We start from the raw sequence: 14785 nt of genomic DNA, 5'->3' as shown, positions 1-14785 counted from the left end.
CAACTACATCATCTGTGGTGTTCAGTAACTCTGTGCAATAGACCCCTGGTTGTTTTCAACAGGGAGCTGGACAGATACCTAAAGTCAGTGCTGGATCAGCCGGGCTGTGGCTCGTACTCTGAACTACGTGCGGTCAGCAGTAATAGCCGATGAGTACTGGGTACCTAGACCAATTGACCTGACCCACTTTAATGTACCATGACCCACCAGCAGGATCCCTGTTCATGGGCAGGGATCTCGCGAGAGATAGAAGAGATTTGGAAGGGACGTGGGGTCTTTGGGAGGGGTGATATAGAAGGAAGGGGGGATTCTATGGGAGGGAAGGGTGATGTCGCACGAGGGTTCTGTGGTAGGGAAGGGAATAATGAAATGGGAAGAGCGTAGAGGAAAGAGGGGGGAAACAAATCAGTAGAGAGGGGCGAGCCTACGTATAAGAGGTTGAAGGGAGGGTAGGAGATATAAATAGGAGGGGTGGGAGAGAGATAACACCCTGAGGTCCGGGAACCATGTGGTGTTGAATTGTGAGTGAAGGGGGGATGGGCCAGTAGGATTAGGATGGGGGAGTGGTTTATGGGTGGGGGGTACAGATTAGCCATTAGCACCTGGTCGATGGTAGGGTTGGTGGGAGGGGTGTGAATGGCTGAAAGGAGGGGTGCTACACCCCTGAGTGGGGAAAAGAAGTGGGGTGTGATCCTTGAATGTAGCAAAATACCTTAATAATAATAATAATAATAATAATAATAATAATAATAATAATAATAATAATAATAATAAACCAGAAATCACATAATACAACCTCCACATAAATGAATTCATACAACAAAAGATATATAGAGTGAGAGTTTACTTGAATCCCTATTATAGGTATTAAATTACTATTCTTGTCTGGTGGTGGAAGTTATGTGGAGCCATAATGACCCTCGTGTAGTAGACAGGCTTTAAGTCCCATTAACCAAGAAACCATACAACGCCCACACTCCTTACAGAGAGGAACGCCCACAACCCTAACAGAGAGGAACGCCCACAACTCACGTATAGAGAGAACCATAATCGCATCTCGGAAAAGATCTTCGTGCCTCCGCCCTTCTGCCCTTTGTCTGTAGGCCTTCCCTGGCGAGGGTCAAGGTGGCGCGAGAGGTAGCACCAAGACCCACACCGTCACACTACTGTCTTCACAGTGACTCGATTATTTTCCCATTCTATTATTACTGTCATAGAGGGAGACGGGAGACTTTAGTCATTTCTAGTGGTAGAATGGTGCACGCTCCTGGTGGAGTGTTGGAGGTGGTGGGTAGGTGGACCGTTGCAGGTGGTGGGTAGGTGGAGCGTTGGAGGTGGTGGGTAGGTGGAGCTTTGGAGGTGGTGGGTAGGTGGAGTGTTGGAGGTGGTAGGTAGGTGGAGTGTTGGAAGTGGTGGATAGGTGGAGTGTTGGAGGTGGTGGATAGGTGGAGTGTTGGAGTTGGTGGGTAGGTGGAGTGTTGGAGGTGGTAGGTAGGTGGAGCGTTGGCGGTGGTGGGTAGGTGGAGTGTTGGAGGTGGTGGGTAGGTGGAGTGTTGGAGTTGGTGGGTAGGTGGAGTGTTGGAGGTAGTGGGTAGGTGGAGCATTGGAGGTGGTGGGTAGGTGGAGTGTTGGAGGTGGTGGGTAGGTGGAGTGTTGGAGGTGGTGGGTAGGTGGAGCGTTGGAGGTGGTAGGTAGGTGGAGCGTTGGAGGTGGTGGGTAGGCGGAGTGTTGGAGGTGGTGGGTAGGTGGAGTGTTGGAGGTGGTGGGTAGGTGGAAGGGTTGATGGAGGCGTGGAAGCCTTGACCTTGTGGACATGGAGAAGGGTGAAGGGAGTAGAGAGAGAGAGAGAGAGGGAGCAACAGCCAGGTACATGTCGAGTCAGAAAGTGTGGGTGTTAAAGGTGTGGGTACAGCAGGGGGGAAGGGGAGGGACGGGGCAGCAGGGTGAAGGGCACGTACTAGATACCCAGGTGTAGGTAAGTAGCTAGGTGAGTAGACAGGCAAGTAGGTACATGTAGATATATGAAGCCGCCGACACTACGACAAAATCTTCCAGCCGTTCATGTGACCTTCACCAGGACACGGGTGAGAGGACGCTTGACCTGACCTTCGTGAAGACCCAGCACCGACGCCCTGGGAATAAGGGGTCAAGGTGACGACCCACGTGACCCCGATGACATACCTGTCACCGGTTTCCAGAGTCTTTCTGTAAGAAGCCAAGCCTTGGTTACCTGGTTACCTGGAGGTTATTCCGGGGATCAACGCCCCCGCGGCCCGGTCCACGACCAGGCCTCCCGATGGATCAGGGCCTGATCAACTAGGCTGTTACTGCTGGCCGCACGCAGTCCAACGTGCGAGCCACAGCCCGGCTGATCCGGCACTGACTTTAGGTATCTGTCCAGCTCTCTCTTGAAGGCAGCCAGGGGTTTATTGGCAATTCCCCTAATGCTTGATGGGAGGCTGTTGAACAGTTTTGGGCCCCGGACACTTATGGTGTTTTCCCTTAGTGTACCAATGGCGCCCCTACTTTTTATTGGGGGCATTTTGCATCGCCTGCCCAGTCTTTTACTTTCGTAGGGAGTGATTTCTGTGTGCAGATTTGGGACCATTCCTTCCAAGATTTTCCAAGTGTAGATTATGATATATCTCTCCCTCCTGCGTTCCAACGAGTACAAGCCAAGTGCTTCCAAGCGTTCCCAGTAGTTAAGGTGCTTGACAGAACTTATACGTGCAGTAAAGGATCTCTGTACACTCTCTAGATCTGCGATTTCACCTGCTTTGAATGGAGATGTTAATGTACAGCAGTATTCCAGCCTAGAGAGAACAAGTGATTTGAAAAGGATCATCATGGGCTTGGCATCTCTCGTTTTGAAAGTTCTCATTATCCATCCTATCATTTTCTTTGCACGTGCGATCGTGGCACTGTTGTGATCCTTGAAAGTGAGATCCTCAGACATTACTACTCCCAGGTCCCTTACATTATTTTTCCGCTCTATTGTATGGCCGTAGTCAGTAGTATACTCTGTTCTAGTTATTATCTCCTCCAGTTTTCCATAACGGAGTAGTTGGAATTTGTCCTCATTGAACATCATATTGTTTACCGTTGCCCACTGGAAAACTTTGTTTATATCTTCTTGGAGGTTAACCGCGTCCTCAGCAGATGACAGCCTCATGCAGATCCTAGTATCATCCGCAAAGGATGATACGGTGCTGTGGTGTACATCTCTGTTTATGTCTGATATGAGGATAAGGAATAAGATGGGGGCGAGTACTGTGCACACACACTTCACATCCACCCAGCTTCTTGCCTCTTGAAGCTCCGCTCAGTTCAGCTCCTTGTCTCTCATCATGTCCTCAGCTCAGAAATGACTCTAGTTGGTTGTTTTAATCTAAATAGGAATCGCTTTCTGAGCATAAACTACCAGATAGTTATTGTTTCCAGGTGAGACTAGCAATTAAGCAGTGAGTGGGTCACCTGAACACACATAAAGAACAACAGATAACACCGTGACTGGAACAATACACAAATAACCCGCACAGAGGAGATAGCTAATAACGTTTCGGTCCGACTTGGGCCATTTACAAAGTCCAAGTCGGACCGAAACGCCGTCGTAGGCTACTCTCTCCTATGTGCGGGTTATCTGTGAAACACACAGGTGTCCCTCACAAAGACATAAGACCTCACTGATGCTCAACTCACTCCTCACTACTTCTGACCTCTTACCACCAACGCTCCTCATCTCTCACCACTCATCTACGTCACTATCACCTTTCTCTTCCTCCCACCAGGTGGCTGGGTCACCCTGGGTCACAAAATGATATTTTAAAGTTAGTGTGTCAGTGTGACCAACACCAGCGTCACCTCCAAGGACCTGGTCTCTGCCCCCACCATCACCCCGCCTAACAACACACCCCACCCTATCCTTCCCACACATCCTCTACTCCTTTCCGCCCCAACCGACACCTTCCCCATTCTTTTCCCACCCATTCACTCCCGCAATACCCACCCTCCAACTCCCCATCCAGCTACCCCTGACCTCGCCACCAATCCTTCCTGCCCGACACAACCTCCAGACCTCACCACCAACCATCTCCGCTGCTGCTGCTGCTGCTGCTCGGAAATTCCACAATCCTCCACCACCAGCTCCACAACAGAACGTTCTGCTCACAACCTAAAGGACACGGGTCCAATCCTGGGCATCGGGAAATTAAAGCAACCTAAGTGGTAGGATGGATAATGAGAACGTTCAAAACGAGAGATGCCAAGCCAATGATGATCCTTTTCAAATCACTTGTTCTCTCTAGGCTGGAATACTGCTGTACATTAACATCTCTATTCAAAGCAGGTGAAATCGCAGATCTAGGGAGTGTACAGAGATCCTTTACTGCACGTATAAGTTCTGTCAAGCACCTTAACTACTGGGAACGCTTGGAAGCACTTGACTTGTACTCGTTGGAACGCAGGGGGGAGAGATATATCATAATCTACACTTGGAAAATCTTGGAGGGAATGGTCCCAAATTTGCACACAGAAATCACTCCCTACGAAGTAAAAGACTGGGCAGGCGATGCAAAATGCCCCCAATAAAAAGTAGGGGCGCCATTGGTACACTAAGGTAAAACACCATAAGTGTCTGGGGCCCAAAACTGTTCAACAGCCTCCCATCAAGCATTAAGGGAATTGCCAATAAGCCCCTGGCTGCCTTCAAGAAAGAGCTGGACAGATACCTAAAGTCAGTGCCGGATCAGCCGGGCTGTGGCTCGTACGTTGGACTGCGTGCGGCCAGCAGTAACATCCTAGTTGATCAGGCCCTGATCCATCGGGAGGCCTGGTCATGGACCGGGCCGCGGGGGCGTTGATCCCCGGAATAACCTCCAGGTAAGTCGCTTCCGGAGATCACCGCCCCCGCGGGCTTGTCCCAGATCAGGCCTCCGGGTTCCTGCTTGATTGATCAAGCTGTTTGTGCCTGCCGGCCGCAGTCCAACTTATGCACCACATCCCGGCTGATCAGGAACAAACTGTTTTGATGAATCTGTCAAGTTCCCTCTTGAAGACAGCTAGGTGTTTCTAGCGATACCCCTCATGCATGAAGGGAGGGCGCTGAAGAGTCGTGGTCCCCTAACACTTATCAAGTTCTCTCTCAGGGGTTGAATTCGGTATTGCATACCATTAATATGATACATCAGTCGTAGCTAGTAACAGCTGTCAAAACGATTCTCAGTAGTAGTAACCAGTTACCAGTAACCAGTGTACCAGTAGATGACTCACTACCAACCGTCTCTGCCTGAGTCACTGTCTGTATTCATATTGTGCTGACCACAGCAGTATTCAAAGACCCCCTCACATATGGGTACTGTGGGCGGTCAGTTATACGAGAGTGAGCAAGGAGACAAGGTTACGGCTGTTTGGGCGCTCCCCACATTATCCGTAATTATACGTACTTCCAGCCTACGTGAGTATTACTTTACCCAATCCACGTGTTCGAACCCCACATGATACGATGACAATTTACATTTGTCAGTACCAGCTGGCCGCCAGTAACATGTCAGCACCAGCTGGCCGCCAGTAACATGTCAGCACCAGCTGGCCGCCAGTAACATGTCAGCACCAGCTGGCCGCAAGTAACGTGTCAGCACCAGCTGACCGCCAGTAACATCTATCAGTACCAGCTGGCCGCCAGTAACACGTCAGCACCAGCTGGCCGCCAGTAACATGTCAGCACCAGCTGGCCGCCAGTAACATGTCAGCACAAGCTGGCCGCCAGTAACGTGTCAGCACCAGCTGACCGCCAGTAACATCTATCAGTACCAGCTGGCCGCCAGTAACGCGTCAGCACCAGCTGGCCGCCTGTAACATGTCAGTACCAGCTGGCCGCCAGTAACATGTCAGCACCAGCTGGCCGCCAGTAACGTGTCAGTACCAGCTGGCTGCCAGTAACATGTCAGTACCAGCTGGCCGCCAGTAACATGTCAGTACCAGCTGACCGCCAGTAACATGTCAGTACCAGCTGGCCACCTGTAACATGTCAGCACCAGCTGGCCACCAGTAACATCTGCTAGTACCTGCTGATCGCCAGTAACATCTGTCAGTACGAGCTGGGGTGAGCGAGACTGAGATGAGGGAAACTGGGGTGAGCGAGACTGAGATGAGGGAAACTGGGGTGAGCGAGACTGAGATGAGGGAAACTGGGGTGAGCGAGACTGAGATGAGGGAAACTGGGGTGAGCGAGACTGAGATGAGGGAAACTGGGGTGAGCGAGACTGAGGTGGGGAAAACTGGGGTGAGTGAGACTGAGGTGGGGGAAACTGGGGTGAGTGAGACTGAGGTGGGGGATTCTGGGGTGAGTGAGAGTGAGGTGGGGGAAACTGGGGTGAGCGAGACTGAGGTGGGGAAAACTGGGGTGAGTGAAACTGAGGTGGGGGAAACTGGGGTGAGTGAGACTGAGGTGGGGGAAACTAGGGTGAGTGAGACTGAGGTGGGGGAAACTGGGGTGAGTGAAACTGAGGTGGGGGAAACTGGGGTGAGTGAAACTGAGCTGGGGGAAACTGGGGTGAGTGAGACTGAGGTGGGGGAGTCTGGGGTGAGTGAAACTGAGATGGGGGAAACTGGGGTGAGTGACACTGAGGTGGGGGAAACTGGGGTGAGTGAAACTGATGTGGGGGAAACTGGGGTGAGTGAGACTGAGGTGGGGGAGACTGGGGTGAGTGAAACTGAGGTGGGGGAGTCTGGGGTGAGTGAGACTGAGGTGGGGGAAACTGGGGTGAGTGAAACTGAGATGGGGGAAACTGGGGTGAGTGAGACTGAGGTGGGGGAAACTGGGGTGAGTGAGACAGGTGGGGGAAACTGGGGTGAGTGAAACTGATGTGGGGGAAACTGGGGTGAGTGAGACTGAGGTGGGGGAGTCTGGGGTGAGTGAAACTGAGGTGGGGGAAACTGGGGTGAGTGAAACTGAGATGGGGGAAACTGGGGTGAGTGAAACTGAGGTGGGGGAGTCTGGGGTGAGTGAAACTGAGGTGGGGGAAACTGAGGTGAGTGAGCCTGCGGTGGGGGAGTCTGGGGTGAGTGAAACTGAGGTGGGGGAAACTGGGGTGAGTGAAACTGAGGTGGGGGAAACTGGGGTGAGTGAGACTGAGGTGGGGGAAACTGGGGTGAGTGAGACTGAGGTGGGGGGAACCTGGGGTGAGTGAAACTGAGGTGGGGGATTCTGGGGTGAGTGAAACTGAGGTGGGGGAAACTGGGGTGAGTGAGACTGAGGTGGGGGAAACTGGGGTGAGTGAAACTGAGGTGGGGGAGTCTGGGGTGAGTGAGACTGAGGTGGGGGAAACTGGGGTGAGTGAAACTGAGATGGGGGAAACTGGGGTGAGTGAGACTGAGGTGGGGGAAACTGGGGTGAGTGAGACAGGTGGGGGAAACTGGGGTGAGTGAAACTGATGTGGGGGAAACTGGGGTGAGTGAGACTGAGGTGGGGGAGTCTGGGGTGAGTGAAACTGAGGTGGGGGAAACTGGGGTGAGTGAAACTGAGATGGGGGAAACTGGGGTGAGTGAAACTGAGGTGGGGGAGTCTGGGGTGAGTGAAACTGAGGTGGGGGAAACTGAGGTGAGTGAGACTGTGGTGGGGGAGTCGGGGGTGAGTGAAACTGAGGTGGGGGAAACTGGGGTGAGTGAAACTGAGGTGGGGGAAACTGGGGTGAGTGAGACTGAGGTGGGGGAAACTGGGGTGAGTGAGACTGAGGTGGGGGGAACCTGGGGTGAGTGAAACTGCGGTGGGGGAGTCTGGGGTGAGTGACACTGAGGTGGGGGAAACTGGGGTGAGTGAGACTGAGGTGGGGGAAACTGGGGTGAGTGAAACTGAGGTGGGGGAGTCTGGGGTGAGTGAGACTGAGGTGGGGGAAACTGGGGTGAGTGAACCTGAGTTGGGGGAAAGTGGGGTGAGTGAGACTGAGGTGGGGGAGTCTGGGGTGAGTGAAACTGAGGTGGGGGAAACTGGGGTGAGTGAAACTGAGATGGGGGAAACTGGGGTGAGTGAAACTGAGGTGGGGGAGTCTGGGGTGAGTGAAACTGAGGTGGGGGAAACTGAGGTGAGTGAGACTGAGGTGGGGGAGTCTGGGGTGAGTGAAACTGAGGTGGGGGAAACTGGGGTGAGTGAGACTGAGGTGGGGGGAACCTGGGGTGAGTGAAACTGAGGTGGGGGAGTCTGGGGTGAGTGAAACTGAGGTGGGGGAAACTGGGGTGAGTGAGACTGAGGTGGGGGAAACTGGGGTGAGTGAAACTGAGGTGGGGGAGTCTGGGGTGAGTGAGACTGAGGTGGGGGAAACTGGGGTGAGTGAAACTGAGATGGGGGAAACTGGGGTGAGTGAGACTGAGGTGGGGGAGTCTGGGGTGAGTGAAACTGAGGTGGGGGAAACTGGGGTGAGTGAAACTGAGTTGGGGGAAACTGGGGTGAGTGAAACTGAGGTGGGGGAGTCTGGGGTGAGTGAAACTGAGGTGGGGGAAACTGAGGTGAGTGAGACTGAGGTGGGGGAGTCTGGGGGGAGGGAAACGGAGGTGGGGGAAACTGGGGTGAGTGAAACTGAGGTGGGGGAAACTGGGGTGAGGGAGACTGAGGTGGGGGAGTCTGGGGTGAGTGAAACTGAGGTGGGGGAAACTGGGGTGAGTGAGACTGAGGTGGGGGGAACCTGGGGTGAGTGAAACTGAGGTGGGGGAAACTGGGGTGAGTGAAACTGAGGTGGGGGAAACTGGGGTGAGTGAGACTGAGGTGGGGGAAACTGGGGTGAGTGAAACTGAGGTGGGGGAAACTGGGGTGAGTGAAACTGAGGTGGGGGAAACTGGGGTGAGTGAGACTGAGGTGGGGGAGTCTGGGGTGAGTGAAACTGAGGTGGGGGAAACTGGGGTGAGTGAGACTGAGGTGGGGGGAACCTGGGGTGAGTGAAACTGAGGTGGGGGAGTCTGGGGTGAGTGAAACTGAGGTGGGGGAAACTGGGGTGAGTGAGACTGAGGTGGGGGAAACTGGGGTGAGTGAAACTGAGGTGGGGGAAACTGGGGTGAGTGAAACTGAGGTGGGGGAAACTGGGGTGAGTGAGACTGAGGTGGGGGAAACTGGGGTGAGTGAAACTGAGGTGGGGGAAACTGGGGTGAGTGAGACTGAGGTGGGGGAAACTGGGGTGAGTGAAACTGAGGTGGGGGAAACTGGGGTGAGTGAAACTGAGGTGGGGGAGTCTGGGGTGAGTGAGACTGAGGTGGGGGAAACTGGGGTGAGTGAGACTGAGGTGGGGGAAACTGGGGTGAGTGAGACTGAGGTGGGGGAGTCTGGGGTGAGTAAGAATGGAGTGAGTAAGAATGGAGTGAGTAAGAATGGAGTGAGTAAGAATGGAGTGAGTAAGACTGGGGTGAGTAAGACTGGAGTGAGTAAGACGGGTGAGTAAGACTGGGGCGAGTAAGAATGGAGTGAGTAAGACTGAGGTGAGTAAGAATGGAGTAAGACTGGGGCGAGTAAGAATGGAGTGAGTAAGAATGGAGTGAGTAAGACTGGGGTGAGTAAGACTGGGGTGAGTAAGACTGAGGTGGGGGAGACTGGGGTAAGTGAGACTTGTATACTTAGCGAGTGGCAACTCTCACAATGGTCTGCACTCTGCAAGCTAGCGTAAATGTCGACTTTGTTACCTCACGCTTGACTCACTACCTGTCCCACCTGCACGCACACGCAAACGCACACATACACGCACATATACACATACACACACACGCGCGCACGCACGCACACACACACGCACACATACACACAGAGTAGTCAGGAAGTGGAATAGTTTAGGAAGCGATGTAGTGAAGGCAGGATCCATACATAGCTTTAAGCAGAGGTACGATAAAGCTCATGGTTCAGGGAGAGTGACCTAGTAGCGACCAGTGAAGAGGAGGGGCCAGGAGCTTGGACTCGACCCATGCAACCTCAACTAGGTGAGTACAACTAGGTGAGTACACACACACACACACACACACACACACACACACACACACACACACACACACACACACACACACACACACACACACACACACACACACACGAAATGTAGTCCTGTGACCAAGTACATAAGGGATACAAGACATACCAAATATGCATTTTGGTATCCCTTATTTGTAAGTTCTTTCTGAATTGGCTGACTGCGTGACTTTAAGGGGGGAGCAGTGCTCAGGGGGGAGCAGTACTCAGGGGGGAGCAGTGCTCAGGGGGGGAGCAGTGCTCAGGGGGGAGCAGTGCTCAGGGGGGAGCAGTGCTCAGGGGGGGAGCAGTGCTCAGGGGGGAGCAGTGCTCAGGGGGGAGCAGTGCTCAGGGGGGAGCAGTGCTCAGGGGGGAGCAGTGCTCGGGGGGGGAGCAGTGCTCAGGGGGGAGCAGTGCTCAGGGGGGAGCAGTGCTCAGGGGGGAGCAGTGCTCAGGGGAGAGCAGTGCTCAGGGGGGAGCAGTGCTCAGGGGGGGAGCAGTGCTCAGGGGGGAGCAGTGCTCAGGGGGGGAGCAGTGCTCAGGGGGGGAGCAGTGCTCAGGGGGGAGCAGTACTCAGGGGGGAGCAGTACTCAGGGGGGAGCAGTGCTCAGGGGGGGAGCAGTACTCAGGGGGGAGCAGTGCTCAGGGGGGGAGCAGTGCTCAGGGGGGGAGCAGTGCTCAGGGGGGAGCAGTACTCAGGGGGGAGCAGTACTCAGGGGGGAGCAGTGCTCAGGGGGGGGAGCAGTGCTCAGGGGGGGAGCAGTACTCAGGGGGGAGCAGTGCTCAGGGGGGAGCAGTGCTCAGGGGGGAGCAGTGCTCAGGGGGGGAGCAGTGCTCAGGGGGGGAGCAGTGCTCAGGGGGGAGCAGTGCTCAGGGGGGATCAGTGCTCAGGGGGGGAGCAGTGCTCAGGGGGGAGCAGTACTCAGGGGGGGGCGCAGTGCTCAGGGGGGAGCAGTGCTCAGGGGGGGAGCAGTGCTCAGGGGGGAGCAGTGCTCAGGGGGGAGCAGTGCTCAGGGGGGAGCAGTGCTCAGGGGGGAGCAGTGCACAGGGGGGAGCAGTGGTCAGGGGGGAGCAGTGGTCAGGGGGGAGCAGTGCTCAGGGGAAAGCAGTGCTCAGGGGAAAGCAGTGCTCAGGGGGGAGCAGTGTTCAGAGGGGAGCAGTGTTCAGGAGGGAGCAGTGCTCAGGAGGGAGAAGTGCTCAGAGGGAAGCAGTGCTCAGGGGAAAGCAGTGCTCAGGGGAGCAGTGCTCAGGAGGAGCAGTGCTCAGGGGGAGCAGTGCTCAGGGAGGAGCAGTGCTTAGGGGAGAGCAGTGCTCAGGGGGGAGCAGTGCTCAGGGGGGAGCAGTGCACAGGGGGAAGCAGTGCTCAGGGGGGAGCAGTGCTCCGGGGGGAGCAGTGCTCAGGGGGGAGCAGTGTACAGGGGGGAGCAGTGTACTGGGGGAGCAGTGCTCAGGAGGAAGTGCTCAGGGGGGAGCAGTGCTCAGGAGGGAGCAGTGCTTAGGGGGAGCAGTGCTCAGGGCGGAGCAGTGCTGAGGGGTGAGCAGTGCTCAGGGGGGAGCAGTGCTCAGGGGGGAGCAGTGCTTAGGGGGGAGCAGTGCTTAGGGGGGAGCAGTGCTCAGGGGAAAGCAGTGCACAGGGGGGAGCAGTGCTCAGGGGGGAGCAGTGCTCAGAAGGGAGCAGTGCTCAGGGGGGAGCAGTGCTCAGGGGGGAGCAGTGCTCAGGGGAAAGCAGTGTTCAGGAGGGAGAAACTCAGAAGGGAGCAGTGCTTAGGGGGGAGCAGTGCTCAGGGGGGAGCAGTGCTCAGGGGAAAGCAGTGCTCAGGGGGGAGCAGTGTTCAGGGGGAGCAGTGCTCAGGGGGAAGCAGTGCTCAGGGAGGAGCAGTGCTCAGGGAGGAGCAGTGCTCAGGGAGGAGCAGTGCTCAGGGAGGAGCAGTGCTCAGGGAGGAGCAGTGCTCAGGGAGCAGTGTTCAAAGGGGGAGCAGTGCTCAGGGGAGAGAAGTGCTCAGGGGGGAGCAGTGCTCAGGGGGGAGCAGTGCTCAGGGGGGAGCAGTGCACAGGGGGGAGCAGTGCTCAGCGGGCAGCAGTGCTCAGGGGGGAGCAGTGCACAGGGGGGAGCAGTGCACAGAGGGGGAGTAGTGCTCAGGGGCGAGCAGTGCTCAGGGGGGAGCAGTGCACAGGGGGGAGCAGTGCTCAGGGGGGGAGCAGTGCTCAGGGGGGAGCAGTGCTCAGGGGGAGCAGTGCTCAGGGGAAAGCAGTGCTCAGGGGGAAGCAGTGCTCAGGGGGAAGCAGTGCTCAGGGAGGAGCAGTGCTCAGGGGACAGCAGTGCTCAGGGAGGAGCAGTGCTCAGGGAGGAGCAGTGCTCAGGGGAGAGCAGTGCTCAGGGGAGAGCAGTGCTCAGGGAGGAGCAGTGCTCAGGGAGGAGCAGTGCTCAAAGGGGGAGCAGTGCTCAGGGGAGAGCAGTGCTCAGGGGGGAAGCAGTGTTCGGGGGGAAGCAGTGCTCGGGGGGAAGCAGTGCTCGGGAGGAAGCAGTGCTCGGGGGGGAGCAGTGCTCCGGGGGAGCAGTGCTCAGGGGGAGCAGTGCTCAGGGGGGAGCGGTGCTCAGGGGAGAGCAGTGCTCAGGGGGAGAAGTGCTCAGGGGGGAGCACGCACACACACACACACACACACACACACACACACACACACACACACACACAGACACACACACACACACACACACACACACACACACACACACACACACACACACACACACACACACACACACACACACATACACACACACATACACACACACACACACACACAGACACACACACACACACACACACACACACACACACACACACACACACACACACACACACACACACACACACACACTTCCCCCTCCACTACCTTCGATATGCAGCTCTGAAGATCAACATTTTTCTTCTCCAAGGTTTGAAACTAAGAGAACAATTACAGGAGGTGAGGCGTAACTTGGCTTCCCTGTCTCTCCCACCTTCAGAGGACCAGGCCAGTTACTAAGCCACTTCTCGCAACACCACTGATAACGCAGTTTTTTAACGTTTCTCGTTTATCTTCGACCACCTCGTTACTAAACGTATTGCGGACCTCTCTTTAGTAGTAAATATACGTCTTTATTCATGTGACTTACCCTGACTTAAAACAGAATTTGCTTGTTTATAGGAAGCATTAATAAATTAACGTTGGAGCATCGTAACAATGCTTACATATATAGTTTTAAGAGACCCGGAGTCTAAACCAGAACTTCCAGTAACAACTAGGTTAGCACACAGAAGCACACAGACAGACAGACAGACAGACACACACACACACACACACACACACACACACACACACACACACACACACACACACACACACACACACACACACACACACACACACACACACACACACACACACACACACATGATAACGACATACAAAATACTGAGAGGAATTGACAAGGTGGACAAAGACAGGATGTTCCAGAGATTGGACACAGTAACAAGGGGACACAGTTGGAAGCTAAAGACACAGATGAATCACAGGGATGTTAGGAAGTATTTCTTCAGCCACAGAGTAGTCAGTAAGTGGAATAGTTTGGGAAGCGATGTAGTGGAGGCAGGATCCATACATAGCTTTAAGCAGAGGTATGATAAAGCTCACGGCTCAGGGAGAGTGACCTAGTAGCGATCAGTGAAGAGGCGGGGCCAGGAGCTCGGACTCGACCCCCGCAACCTCAACTAGGTGAGTACAACTAGGTGAGTACACACACACACACACACAAAGGAAGGGGACTGCAATGGATCAGAGAATACCTTTCGGAGGCAACAACGAGTCATAGTACGTGATGAGGTATCACAGTGGTCGCCTGTGACGAGCGGGGTCCCACAGGGGTCAGTTCTAGGACCAGTGCTGTTCTTGGCATATGTGAATGGCATGACGGAAGGGATAGACTCAGAAGTGCTTCTGTTTGCAGACGATGTGAAGTTAATGAGAAGAATCAAATCAAATGAGGATCACGCAGGACTACAAAGTGACCTGGACAGGCTGGACACGTGGTCCAGCAACTGGCTACTCGAATTTAACCACCAAATGCAAAGTCATGAAGATCGGAAAAGGGCAAAGACCGCAGACAGAGTATAGGCTAGGTGGCCAAAGACTGCAAACCTCGTTCAAGGAGAAAGATTTCGGGGTGAGTATAACGCCGAGCACGTCTCCGGAAGCGCACATCAACCAGATAACTGCTGCAGCATATGGGCACCTGGCAAACCTGAGAATAGCGTTCCGATACCTATGTAAAGAATCGTTCAAGACACTGTACAAAGTGTACGTCAGGCCCATACTAGAGTATACAGCACCAGTTTGGAACCCACACCTTGTCAAGCATGTCAAGAAAATAGAGAAAGTGCAAAAGGTTTGCAACAAGGCTAGTACCAGAGCTAAGGGGAATGTCCTACGAAGAAAGGTTAAGGGAAATCGGCCTGACAACACTGGAGGACAGGAGGGTTAGGGGAGACATGATAACGGCATACAAAATACTGCGAGGAATAGATAAGGTGGACAGAGACAGGATGGTCCAGAGAGGGGGGGACAGAAACAAGGGGTCACAACTGGAAGTTGAAGACTCAGATGAGTCAAAGGAATGTTAGAAAGTATTTCTTCAGTCATAGAGCTGTCAGGAAGTGGAATTGTCTGGGTAGTGATGTAGTGGAGACAGGAACCATACACACCTTTAAGACGAGGTATGATAAAGCTCATGGAGCAGGGAGAGAGAGAGGACCTCGCAGCGATCAGTGA

At 54.5% G+C, this 14785-nt stretch overlaps 1 long non-coding RNA gene across 1 annotated transcript in view; it reads right to left on the bottom strand.

Moving 5' to 3' along the window:
- The window catches only part of LOC138852728 (uncharacterized), a 189528-nt gene that overhangs the window by 148616 nt on the left and 26127 nt on the right, over positions 1-14785 (bottom strand). The gene's annotated exons all lie outside the window — the stretch shown is intronic.

Source organism: Cherax quadricarinatus, chromosome 15, assembly GCF_038502225.1.
Source record: "Cherax quadricarinatus isolate ZL_2023a chromosome 15, ASM3850222v1, whole genome shotgun sequence".
NCBI classification, from domain to species: domain Eukaryota; kingdom Metazoa; phylum Arthropoda; class Malacostraca; order Decapoda; family Parastacidae; genus Cherax; species Cherax quadricarinatus.
Note: the sequence above shows the minus strand (reverse complement) of the source record. Positions and strands in the feature narration are given on the sequence as shown.